The sequence below is a fragment of the Bombina bombina genome, chromosome 3, assembly GCF_027579735.1.
Source record: "Bombina bombina isolate aBomBom1 chromosome 3, aBomBom1.pri, whole genome shotgun sequence".
NCBI lineage: Eukaryota > Metazoa > Chordata > Amphibia > Anura > Bombinatoridae > Bombina > Bombina bombina.
Genome location: NC_069501.1, coordinates 734,420,994 through 734,433,407, shown reverse-complemented (window position 1 = coordinate 734,433,407; position 12,414 = coordinate 734,420,994).

The following is a 12,414-nucleotide window of genomic DNA, read 5'->3' as shown; positions in this document are numbered from 1 at the left end:
CCTCAGTCAAATTATAGGTGGAAATGTTGATCACCATGTTTACTGGTATTTCTTTATTTTGGTTTGTTTCCCCCTTAGGGTATACCTCATCTGCTGTGTATTTGTTTGTATGTTTGTCTCCTCTATGGATCCTCCTCCCCCCTGAAATTGTTTCGGGACCTCCTGAAAAACCTGTGTGTTGGTATTAGCCTTAGATGATTGTGCATGAGTTGATATGGGACCATTTGATTTGGGTCTAGCTCCCTGACTGGGGTGTCCCTTTAGGATGCCCTTTTGTGTATTAGTACTCACTATTACTTTAGGTATGGTAATTACTGTGTCTGTTTCAGAGTTAGAATCATCTCCCCCTGAGGTACCTTCAAAGCTAGATGCAAATCTATCCTCATCGGTCAAATCATTGTCAGAATCAGAAAATGTGACCTTTTTAAGATTACTAGCTGAGTCTAGACCTGCATCTTGGTTTAACTGTTTACTGCGTCTATGGTACCTCCTCCGTTTGTTCTTATTTTTATTTTTATTGGGCTTATTGCTAGACTGTGATCTCTCACTATCGTCTTGGTTATACCAAATCTTACTGCGTTGTTTGCGTCTCCAGACATAAATATCCAGTGACTAATCCTTTTGGTCTCTTAGAAACTTGGTATGCTTTGTTTTTATTACCAGTTTCTTGGATTCCTCCATGGTTTGTTTAAAAATCTGGTCAAACTTAACATTCTATTATTCAAACCAATATTTTCAAATATTATTGAAAAATTCGAAAATAGAATGATAGAATGTTATATAAACATTCAAAATTTGATTTGAACAAACACATGTATCAAAATTCATTTTAAATTTCAAATTTTTAGAAACATTCGCCCATCCCTATAAGTAACAAAACAATTTGTGATTTTACCCCCTGACTGTATTGCTAACAAACAAAGAGCAATCATTTCACATACAATTTTAACAGAACAGTGCGTTTAACCCTAATGACTACAATGATTTGAATCCAATAGTTGCCAGTAACAGACATCAGCATTTATTTTTCCACTTCTTTACTCATAAAACAGTGATTTAACCTCCTGGTAGGATCCATCATTTAGCATTAGCAACACAAACACAGTTTTTTACTGCAACTAGCACTACATGTTTTTCTGTTTTCTTCACTTCTCCATCATGCCTTATTGCATTTGGTACATATTATACATCGTTTCCCTCTTTGTAGAAGAAAGTTACAAAAAATTAGTAATATTGTAAATAGATCATATATTCTATTCTTGTAGTAGGGTTCTTCAATTGCTTTCAAACTATTTTGCACAGTGTTAACTAGTTAGATACCTATATTTGAGACCCCTCACAATCCTCCTCACAAACAAAACTTTTTATCCCTCAGAAAATAGTTTTAACAGTGGTTTTGCACACAGGTTATACAAATGAATACACTGGGAGCTTATTTTACCAGTGTATTAGAACTTTTTTGTTTTACCTGTACTATTACAGCCAGTGTATAGGGAGTATAGGAAAATAATGAGCATTGTGAGGAAGAAGCAATACAGTTTTATTTCACTGCTCATGACAGGACATGAAAACAGGCATGAGCTGTGAATAGCAGAAAAGTTCACTAGTAGCACAATACATGTATGTATAAACAATCCAAATCTGGATTCTCACTCGATACCCAAAAAAGTATAATATGCTGCTGGGTCCATTAAATAATCCACACAACACTCCTTTGTAATGCTGCTCTACTCGCTGCACAGCTGATTACAGTTTACAGAGTCCCAGACTATACATAAGCGGTTTGTGTGGCTACTACTCAGAGAACCTGGCATTTTCAATGATGCATATATTCATACAACGCTAAAGGACACTTTTCCTAAACACACCAGTGGTAGTGGATCAAAAGCCTGTGCCCTAACAACCTATGTCTGCTCCGTAGTGTGCCTGTGGCCCAAACTCCGAGTTCCCAAACCTCCAATTCCTCAGCTGCAGTCTTCTGCCGCCCACAACAGCATTCCATAAAGCAGGGGGCGTGTCCGGTCACAATTTCGGCCGTAGCTAATGGAGTATATTTACAAGGGCTCAAAGCCCAGCTGTCTTAAACAACAAGCTAATCAGAAGTTGAGCTCCCCTTGTCTCTTGGAAACCTGGCCAATAGAAGAAATCATGAAAAAAATTTTCCAGGGGCAAGGTAAAAACAACTTTATTGATCCATTAGTTTAAAAGTACCCAGGAGGGTCCAAGGTACATTCAGTAAAACATCACAGGCAAACTGAAGGCTGACATGTTTCGGCTATAGAGCCGTAATCAATGCTAATTCAGTACACCTGTGTTACCTTTTTAAAAGCAAAACTGGTTAATGATTGGTTTACAAATACACCAATGCCTGGATTGCTATACATGAATGTGTAAAATGAACCCTTACTTCAACCTCACATTATTACCTGTTCCAAAAAGAAAGGTGGAAAGTGCATTACAGAGTGATATAGGCAATAAACCCTGATATAAAACCTAATATAATATAAAGGTATAGGCGCCCAATAGTAAATACATATATAATTATATCATTGGGATAATGAGGTATGCTTGCATATAAATTGCACCATCCAAATTTCTATATAACTGACACAAAGTTAGTAACATCTACTCAGAAATGTATAAAATGCACATATGTATAGATATGTATAGAAAGTGATCATGGTCTCCCTTATACAGTAAGCAAAGGCATAATTGTAAAAAATAAACAAATATTAATGCATATAAAATCCTTTGCATAAATGATAGTAAAGTAGGAGGACCATAAAGATTACATTACATACTCGGACATATTCAGTTAAAGAATTAATGAGGCTCAATATGGCAGGAGTGGAGAGATCCTATATAAAACCATAGTGTAGTATAGATGGTTGGCCAAAAATATGATATGACATATTTAAGGGGGTGTATGCGTGCATGAACAAAAATATATACATGCACATACACACATACTAACTTACAGGACCCACTCAGGGAATACATGCATGAATGTACATATACATAAAAACATATAGAGAAACCATGGGTAACAATCAAAGAATGGAGGACTTATCCAATCTAAGAAAGGATTATTAAATGTACCACCTAATATAACAAATTGTTACGCTAGTTTAGTGCACACACATATATAAAAACACAATGTATAATATAATAACAATACGTGTAAATATATTAGTGTGTAATGTGCCAAAAAACACATGCGTAAATCTCTGTATGTACTGTATATATATATATATATATATATATATATATATATATATATATATATATATATATATAGATATATGGAGTGCAGAATTATTAGGCAAATGAGTATTTTGACCACATCATCCTCTTTATGCATGTTGTCTTACTCCAAGCTGTATAGGCTCGAAAGCCTACTACCAATTAAGCATATTAGGTGATGTGCATCTCTGTAATGAGAAGGGGTGTGGTCTAATGACATCAACACCCTATATCAGGTGTGCATAATTATTAGGCAACTTCCTTTCCTTTGGCAAAATGGGTCAAAAGAAGGACTTGACAGGCTCAGAAAAGTCAAAAATAGTGAGATATCTTGCAGAGGGATGCAGCACTCTTAAAATTGCAAAGCTTCTGAAGCGTGATCATCGAACAATCAAGCGTTTCATTCAAAATAGTCAACAGGGTCGCAAGAAGCGTGTGGAAAAACCAAGGCGCAAAATAACTGCCCATGAACTGAGAAAAGTCAAGCGTGCAGCTGCCAAGATGCCACTTGCCACCAGTTTGGCCATATTTCAGAGCTGCAACATCACTGGAGTGCCCAAAAGCACAAGGTGTGCAATACTCAGAGACATGGCCAAGGTAAGAAAGGCTGAAAGACGACCACCACTGAACAAGACACATAAGCTGAAACGTCAAGACTGGGCCAAGAAATATCTCAAGACTGATTTTTCTAAGGTTTTATGGACTGATGAAATGAGAGTGAGTCTTGATGGGCCAGATGGATGGGCCCGTGGCTGGATTGGTAAAGGGCAGAGAGCTCCAGTCCGACTCAGACGCCAGCAAGGTGGAGGTGGAGTACTGGTTTGGGCTGGTATCATCAAAGATGAGCTTGTGGGGCCTTTTCGGGTTGAGGATGGAGTCAAGCTCAACTCCCAGTCCTACTGCCAGTTTCTGGAAGACACCTTCTTCAAGCAGTGGTACAGGAAGAAGTCTGCATCCTTCAAGAAAAACATGATTTTCATGCAGGACAATGCTCCATCACACGCGTCCAAGTACTCCACAGCGTGGCTGGCAAGAAAGGGTATAAAAGAAGAAAATCTAATGACATGGCCTCCTTGTTCACCTGATCTGAACCCCATTGAGAACCTGTGGTCCATCATCAAATGTGAGATTTACAAGGAGGGAAAACAGTACACCTCTCTGAACAGTGTCTGGGAGGCTGTGGTTGCTGCTGCACGCCATGTTGATGGTGAACAGATCAAAACACTGACAGAATCCATGGATGGCAGGCTTTTGAGTGTCCTTGCAAAGAAAGGTGGCTATATTGGTCAGTCATTTGTTTTTGTTTTGTTTTTGATTGTCAGAAATGTATATTTGTGAATGTTGAGATGTTATATTGGTTTCACTGGTAAAAATAAATAATTGAAATGGGTATATATTTGTTTTTTGTTAAGTTGCCTAATAATTATGCACAGTAATAGTCACCTGCACACACAGATATCCCCCTAAAATAGCTATAACTAAAAACAAACTAAAAACTACTTCCAAAACTATTCAGCTTTGATATTAATGAGTTTTTTGGGTTCATTGAGAACATGGTTGTTGTTCAATAATAAAATTAATCCTCAAAAATATAACTTGCCTAATAATTCTGCACTCCCTGTATATATATATATATATATATATATATATATATATATATATATACTCATGTTTGAGAGTAAATTGAGCTCAACTCAGATGACACTATTAGATGGAATACACAGGAATAAGTTCGCAATGACTATTTCCATTAATTGATCAAGTCATATTCTGAGTTGAGTCCCCTAAGTACTCTAGTGTGTAATCTAAACACCCAGAACATCTCACGTTTACGCAGGATTTTATCCCCGTCTCCTCCTCTAGGAGGGGGCTTAACCCATTCTATGGCCTGCCATCTGAAAGTGTCATTATTTTTCAGATGTACATTCCTGAAATGTTTCACCAGAGGTGTCGTGGCTTCCCCTATTTTAATGGTGGATAAATGATTACGAATCCTGGTATTGACATCATTCATCGTGAGGCCAGTATATTGGAGATGGCATTCAATACACGTGATCTGATAGATGACATAGGAGGATGTACAGTTCAGGCAAGAGGAGATCTTAAATTCCTCTCCAGTGACCTTGGACTGAAAAGTATCTGAGAAAATACAGAACTCACATGGTATACATCTCGATTTGCCACACTTGTACATCCCCCTATGTCTAAGCCATGCACTTCGAGTTACGTCTGCCACCGGAGGTAGTTCTGATGTTGAAAGGTAGTTGCCAATGGTTTTGCTGTGTCTGTATGAACAGTGCAGACCCCCTTTCGACACTATCTAACAGGTTATCATCTGCTGATAATAAGCGAAAATGTCTGTTCACTATTTTGCAGATGTCCTTGTACTCATTACTATAGTCCTTGACAAAGGTGACTCTTTGTAGTTTACCAGTAGATTGTGCTCTATCATGTCTAGAATCTGGTCCACTCTGTCTATTCCATTCACCTGAGATTGTGCTCTATTGATAACATGTTTTGGGTAACCCCTTTGCTGTAATCTTTCCCTCATTATCTTACATTGCAAAATAGTGACCGGACACACACCCTGTTTTATGGAACACCGCTGTGATTGGCAGAAGACTGCAGCTGAGGAATTGGAGGTTTGGGAACTTGGAGTTTGGGCCACAGGCACACTACGGAGCGGTAAGTGGAAACAGCCATAGGTTGTTAGAGCACAGGCTGCTCACACTTTTGTTCCACTACCGCTGGTGTGTTTAGGAAAAGTGTCCTTTAGCGTTGTATGTATATATGCATCATTGAAAACACCAGGCCCTCTTAGTAGTACCCACACAGACCGCTTATGTATAGTCTGGGACTCCGTGAACTGTAATCAGCTGTGTAGCGGGTTGAGCAGCATTACAAAGGAGTGTTGTGTCTATTATTAAATGGACCAAGCTGCATATTATACTCTTTTGGGTATCGAGTGAGAATTCAGATTTGGATTGTTTATACATACAGGTATTGTGCTACTAGTGAACTTTTCTGCTATTGTGTTTATTATTAGGTGCTATCTGGCAGCACCTTTCATTAGTACTAGCACAAGTGAGAGCTCTTTTACCACGGAGGAGTCCAATATAAACTTTTACTCATTATTGCCTGTTATTGAAAGAGTTCAAGGTGACATGGAGATGAATAAAGTATTTACAACGGACATTTCTGTTTATTCCCTGGGAGAACTTTTTGATGCTATGGAGAGACTGCTGACAAAAGAACATAAACTGCAGTTTGACATTTGGACTTTTACCTTAAACTCAAAATAGTCCCTAGGGGATTAAGGGGTAACAAATTTCCTACTTTTGTTGTAAATTAACCTGATTTTATGGAATCTTGGAACTTAGTTTTATCTGAATGCTCATTTAGATTAATACATTTGTTGATTATCTATAAAACCAAACAATTAGATAAAATAAGGAAAGAAATAGACTCTATGCAAGTTGAAATGAATAATAGAATAGAATACATGACACTGATTTCCATAAATTTGATGGTATTTTAAAAAAATGCTATCCTTGGTTCCAAGAACCTTATGTTGAATGTAAAACATACCAAGTATATACGTGAACAAAACTGATTACGAAAACAAATCAGTTTATATTTGGCATCATTCTCAAAAGAAAGGAACTAAAATAAATTTTCGCAGGAGAGGTAGATCTAGAAATAGGAATATGGGCAGAGGGGGACACAATGGGTCATCAGACAGAGAGTCTATATGCTCAGGTGCATCTGGAAGCGAAGTAGAGTCAGGTGAGGATGTGGGCAACTCAGATATTGAAAACACTTCTAAGGTGATTAAAGGTATTTTGAAAAATACAGAGAAACAGGTAACCATTGCTTGCCCTCCACCTACACCAGACACTAGTAACCAGATAGTCAGACCCAAAACTACTGTCTCCAAATATGTTACCAGTATCCCCCAGACCAGAACTAATGAAATAATGAGCAACTCAGGTGAAGATCGGAGAGTCTTCGACCAGGTTTTTTACAAACCAACAGAGAAAACAGGGATAGGACAGGAAAAACAAGGGTGATGTCCACTGAGAGGGAACAAGAACACAAAATATCAGTAAACAATGTGATAAACCTCTCATCTTGTACATTGTCTGATACACATTTAAGAGTTCTGAGTTATGACTTGAATTTTGCCCCTTCTTGTTCCTTTGACCTCTTTAAAACCATGCTTGATATTAATAGATTGATTCGTAATCTTACCCTACAAAAACACTTGAACAGCCAATCCAAGGATACCACTTATGAGCAGCAATCTTTGACACTAACTGCTGTTGTATCCACCACTAATAGGGATTCCACATTGAATTTTAAGGAAGTGTGTGATATTAATACACTAGACACTATGGGGATACAGAGTACCTATGATGGAGAGCCCAAAACAGTGAGAAGCTTCGGTGGCTTCAAAAGACCTATACACAGCCGAGGAAATATACTTGAAACGTTCTACAAAACAGTAGAAGACAATCTGACTAATTTATCCTATACTAGTAAAGAAGGCAAATCTGTGAAACATAATTTGTCAAGAAAGGAGAAACTAGCCTTAAAAGAGCTTCAGGCAATGAAAGAGATAGCTATATGCTCAGCTGACAAGGGGGGCTCAGTGGTCATTTTGGATAGGACAGTATACACAGAGGAGGCACACCGAAAATTAAGGGACACTACTCATTACAAAACGCCAAGACAGCGATCCCACCAGAGTATTCTTGAGAGAACTAAGGTCACTTTTGGATGATGGTTTGGAGGATGGGCCCTTTGACAGGGCAACTCATGACTATCTGTTAGTTGAACACCCTGTAGTGCCTATCTTCCACCATCTTCCAAAGGTACATAAGTCTACTGAAAATGTTCAGGGACGACTTATAGTCAGTGGAATAGGCTCACTCTCAGAACATCTCTCTGAATGGTTGGATGCCATTCTCCATCCTTTTGTAGTCAACCTTTACAGTTATGTTAGGGACACTAAGGATATCATCAGTTTGATGGAAAATACAATTTGGAATATGACTAATTTCTCTTGGCTAACAGTGGACATCGTGGCTCTCTACTCCTCAATTTCTCATGAGGAAGGGTTACATGCTATTGCCTTTTTCCTAAATAACGACTATAATTTTACCAGAGAGTTTATTAATTTTGTGTTGAGAGTCACGAGGTTCCTGTTGACCCATAACTATTTCCGGTTTGAGGGTGAATTCTATCTCCAGGGGTGTGGAACTGCTATGGGGCCAAGTTTGCGCCCTCCTATGCCAACCTTTTTATGGGTTGGTGGGAGCAGTCCCACATCTATGGAGATGGAAACACCCTCAAGGACTATGTAGTGCTGAATAGGCGCTACATTGATGACCTGCTATTTATTTGGCAGGGGTCTCTGACATGTGTCAAAGATTTTATACAGAATTTGAATAACCTGAATAACAATACAGTGGGTTTGAGATTTACATTTGAAAGTCAAAAAACATCCATCAACTATTTGGATATCACCCTGACAGGCATGGATAATGGTTGCATCAATATCGCAAGCCCATTACAAAGAATACACTCTTACATGCCAGTAGCTGCCATCCTCAACATGTCCCTTTTGCGGTTTCAAAGGGACAATTGATCAGAGTTAAAATTAATTGTACGGATGGAATAGTATACACTAAGCAATGTAAGATAATGAGGAAAAGATTACAGCAAAGGGGTTACCCGAAACATGTTATCAATAGAGCACAAACTCAGGTGGATGGAATAGACAGAGTGGACCTACTCAGGGATTCTAGACATGATAGAGCACAATCTACTGGTAAACCACAAAGAGTCACCTTTGTCACAGACTATAGTAATGAGTACAATGACATCTGCAAAATAGTGAACAGACATTTTTGCTTATTATCAGCAGATGATAACCTGTTAGATAGTGTCGAAGGGGGTCTGCACTGTTCATACAGACACAGCAAAACCATTGGCAACTACCTTTCCCCATCAGAACTACCTCCGGTGGCAGACGTGACTCAAAGTGCATGGCTTAGACATAGGGGGATGTAATAGTGTGGCAAATTGAGATGTAGACTATGTGAGTTCTGTATTTTCTTAGGCCTAGATTTAGAGTTCTGCGGCCAAAGGGGTGCGTTAGCTACGCATGCTTTTTTCTGGCCGCACTTTTTAAATACCTCTGGTATTGAGAGTTCACAGAATGGCTGCGTTAGGCTCCAAAAAAGGAGCGTAGAGCATATTTACCGCAACTTCAACTCTCGATACCAGCGGTGCTTACGGACGCGGCCAGCTTCAAAAACGTGCTCGTGCATGATTCCCCCATAGAAAACAATGGGGCTGTTTGAGCTGAAAAAAACCTAACACCTGCAAAAAAGCCGCGTTCAGCTCCTAACGCAGCCCCATTGTTTTCTATGGGGAAACACTTCCTACGTCTGCACATAACACTCTAACATGTACCCCGAGTCTAAACACCCCTAACCTTACACTTATTAACCCCTATTCTGCCGCCCCCGCTATCGCTGACACCTGCATATTTTTTTAACCCCTAATCTGCCGCTCCGTAAACCGCCGCTACTTACATTATCCCTATGTACCCCTAATCTGCTGCCCCTAACACCGCCGAACCCTATATTATATTTATTAACCCCTAATCTGCCCCCCACAATGTCGCCTCCACCTGCCTACACTTATTAACCCCTAATCTGCCGAGCGGACCGCACCGCTATTATAATAAAGTTATTAACCCCTAATCCGCCACACTCCCGCCTCAATAACCCTATAATAAATAGTATTAACCCCTAATCTGCCCTCCCTAACATCACCGACACCTAACTTCAAACATTAACCCCTAATCTGATGACTGGAGCTCATCGCTATTCTAATAAATGTATTAACCCCTAAAGCTAAGTCTAACCCTAACACTAACACCCCCCTAAATTAAATATAATTTAAATCTAACAAAATAAATTAACTCTTATTAAATAAATTATTCCTATTTAAAGCTAAATACTTACCTGTAAAATAAATCCTAATATAGCTACAATATAAATTATAATTATATTATAGCTATTTTAGGATTTATATTTATTTTACAGGTAACTTTGTATTTATTTTAAGCAGGTACAATAGCTATTAAATAGTTAAGAACTATTTAATAGCTAAAATAGTTAAAATAATTACAAAATTACCTGTAAAATAAATCCTAACCTAAGTTACAATTAAACCTAACACTACACTATCAATAAATTAATTAAATAAAATACCTACAATTATCTACAATTAAACCTAACACTACACTATCAATAAATTAATTAAATACAATACCTGCAAATAAATACATTTAAATAAACTAACTAAAGTACAAAAAATAAAAAAGAACTAAGTTACAAAAAATAAAAAAATATTTACAAACATTAGAAAAATATTACAACAATTTTAAACTAATTACACCTACTCTAAGCCCCCTAATAAAATAACAAAGACCCCCAAAATAAAAAAATGCCCTACCCTATTCTAAATTACAGAAATTCAAAGCTCTTTTACCTTACCAGCCCTTAAAAGGACCTTTTGTGGGGCATGCCCAAAAGAATTCAGCTCTTTTGCCTGTAAAAAAACACATACAATACCCCCCCCCAACATTACAACCCACCACCCACATACCCCTAATCTAACCCAAACCCCCCTTAAATAAACCTAACACTAAGCCCCTGAAGATCTTCCTACCTTATCTTCACCTCGCCGGATATCACACCGATCGGTCCTGGCTCCAAAATCTTCATCCAACCCAAGCGGGGGCTAGACATCCATCATCCGGCGGCTGAAGAGGTCCAGAAGAGGCTCCAAAGTCTTCATCTTATCCGGGAAGAAGAGGCGATCCAGACCGGCAACCATCTTGATCCAAGCGGCATCTTCTATCTTCATCCGATGAGGACCGGCTCCATCGTGAAGACCTCCAGCGTGGATCAATCTTCTTCCGACAACGTCCAACTGAAGAATGATGGTTCCTTTAAGGGACGTCATCCAAGATGGCGTCCCTCGAATTCCGATTGGCTGATAGGATTCTATCAGCCAATCGGAATTAAGGTAGGAAAATTCTGATTGGCTGATCGGATAGAATCCAATCAGCCAATCGGAATTCGAGGGACGCCATCTTGGATGACGTCCCTTAAAGGAACCGTCATTCTTCAGTTGGACGTCGTCGGAAGAAGATTGATCCGCGCTGGAGGTCTTCACGATGGAGCCGGTCCTCATCGGATGAAGATAGAAGATGCCGCTTGGATCAAGATGGTTGCCGGTCTGGATCGCCTCTTCTTCCCGGATAGGATGAAGACTTTGGAGCCTCTTCTGGACCTCTTCAGCCGCAGGATTATGGATCGCCAGCCCCCGCTTGGGTTGGATGAAGATTTTGGAGCCAGGACCGATCGGTGTGATACCCGGCGAGGTGAAGATAAGGTAGGAAGATCTTCAGGGGCTTAGTGTTAGGTTTATTTAAGGGGGGTTTGGGTTAGATTAGGGGTATGTGGGTGGTGGGTCGTAATGTTGGAGGGGGGTATTGTATGTATAGAAAGTGATCATGGTCTCCCTTATACAGTAAACAAAGGCATAATTGTAAAAAATAAAGAAATATTAATGCATATAAAATCCTTTGCATAAATGATAGTAAAGTAGGAGGACCATAAAGATTACATTACATACTCGGACATATTCAGTTAAAGAATTAATGAGGCTCATTATGGCAGGAGTGGAGAGATCCTATATAAAACCATAGTGTAGTATAGATGGTTGGCCAAAAATATGATATGACATATTTAAGGGGGTATATGCGTGCATGAACAAAAATATATACATGCACACACACACATACTAACTTACAGGACCCACTCAGGGAATACATGCATGAATGTACATATACATAAAAACATATAGAGAAACCATGGGTAACAATCAAAGAATGGAGGACTTATCCAATCTAAGAAAGGATTATTAAATGTACCACCTAATATAACAAATTGTTACGCTAGTTTAGTGCACACACATATATAAAAACACAATGTATAATATAATAACAATACATGTAAATATATTAGTGTGTAATGTGCCAAAAAACACATGCGTAAATCTCTGTATGTACTGTATATATATATATAT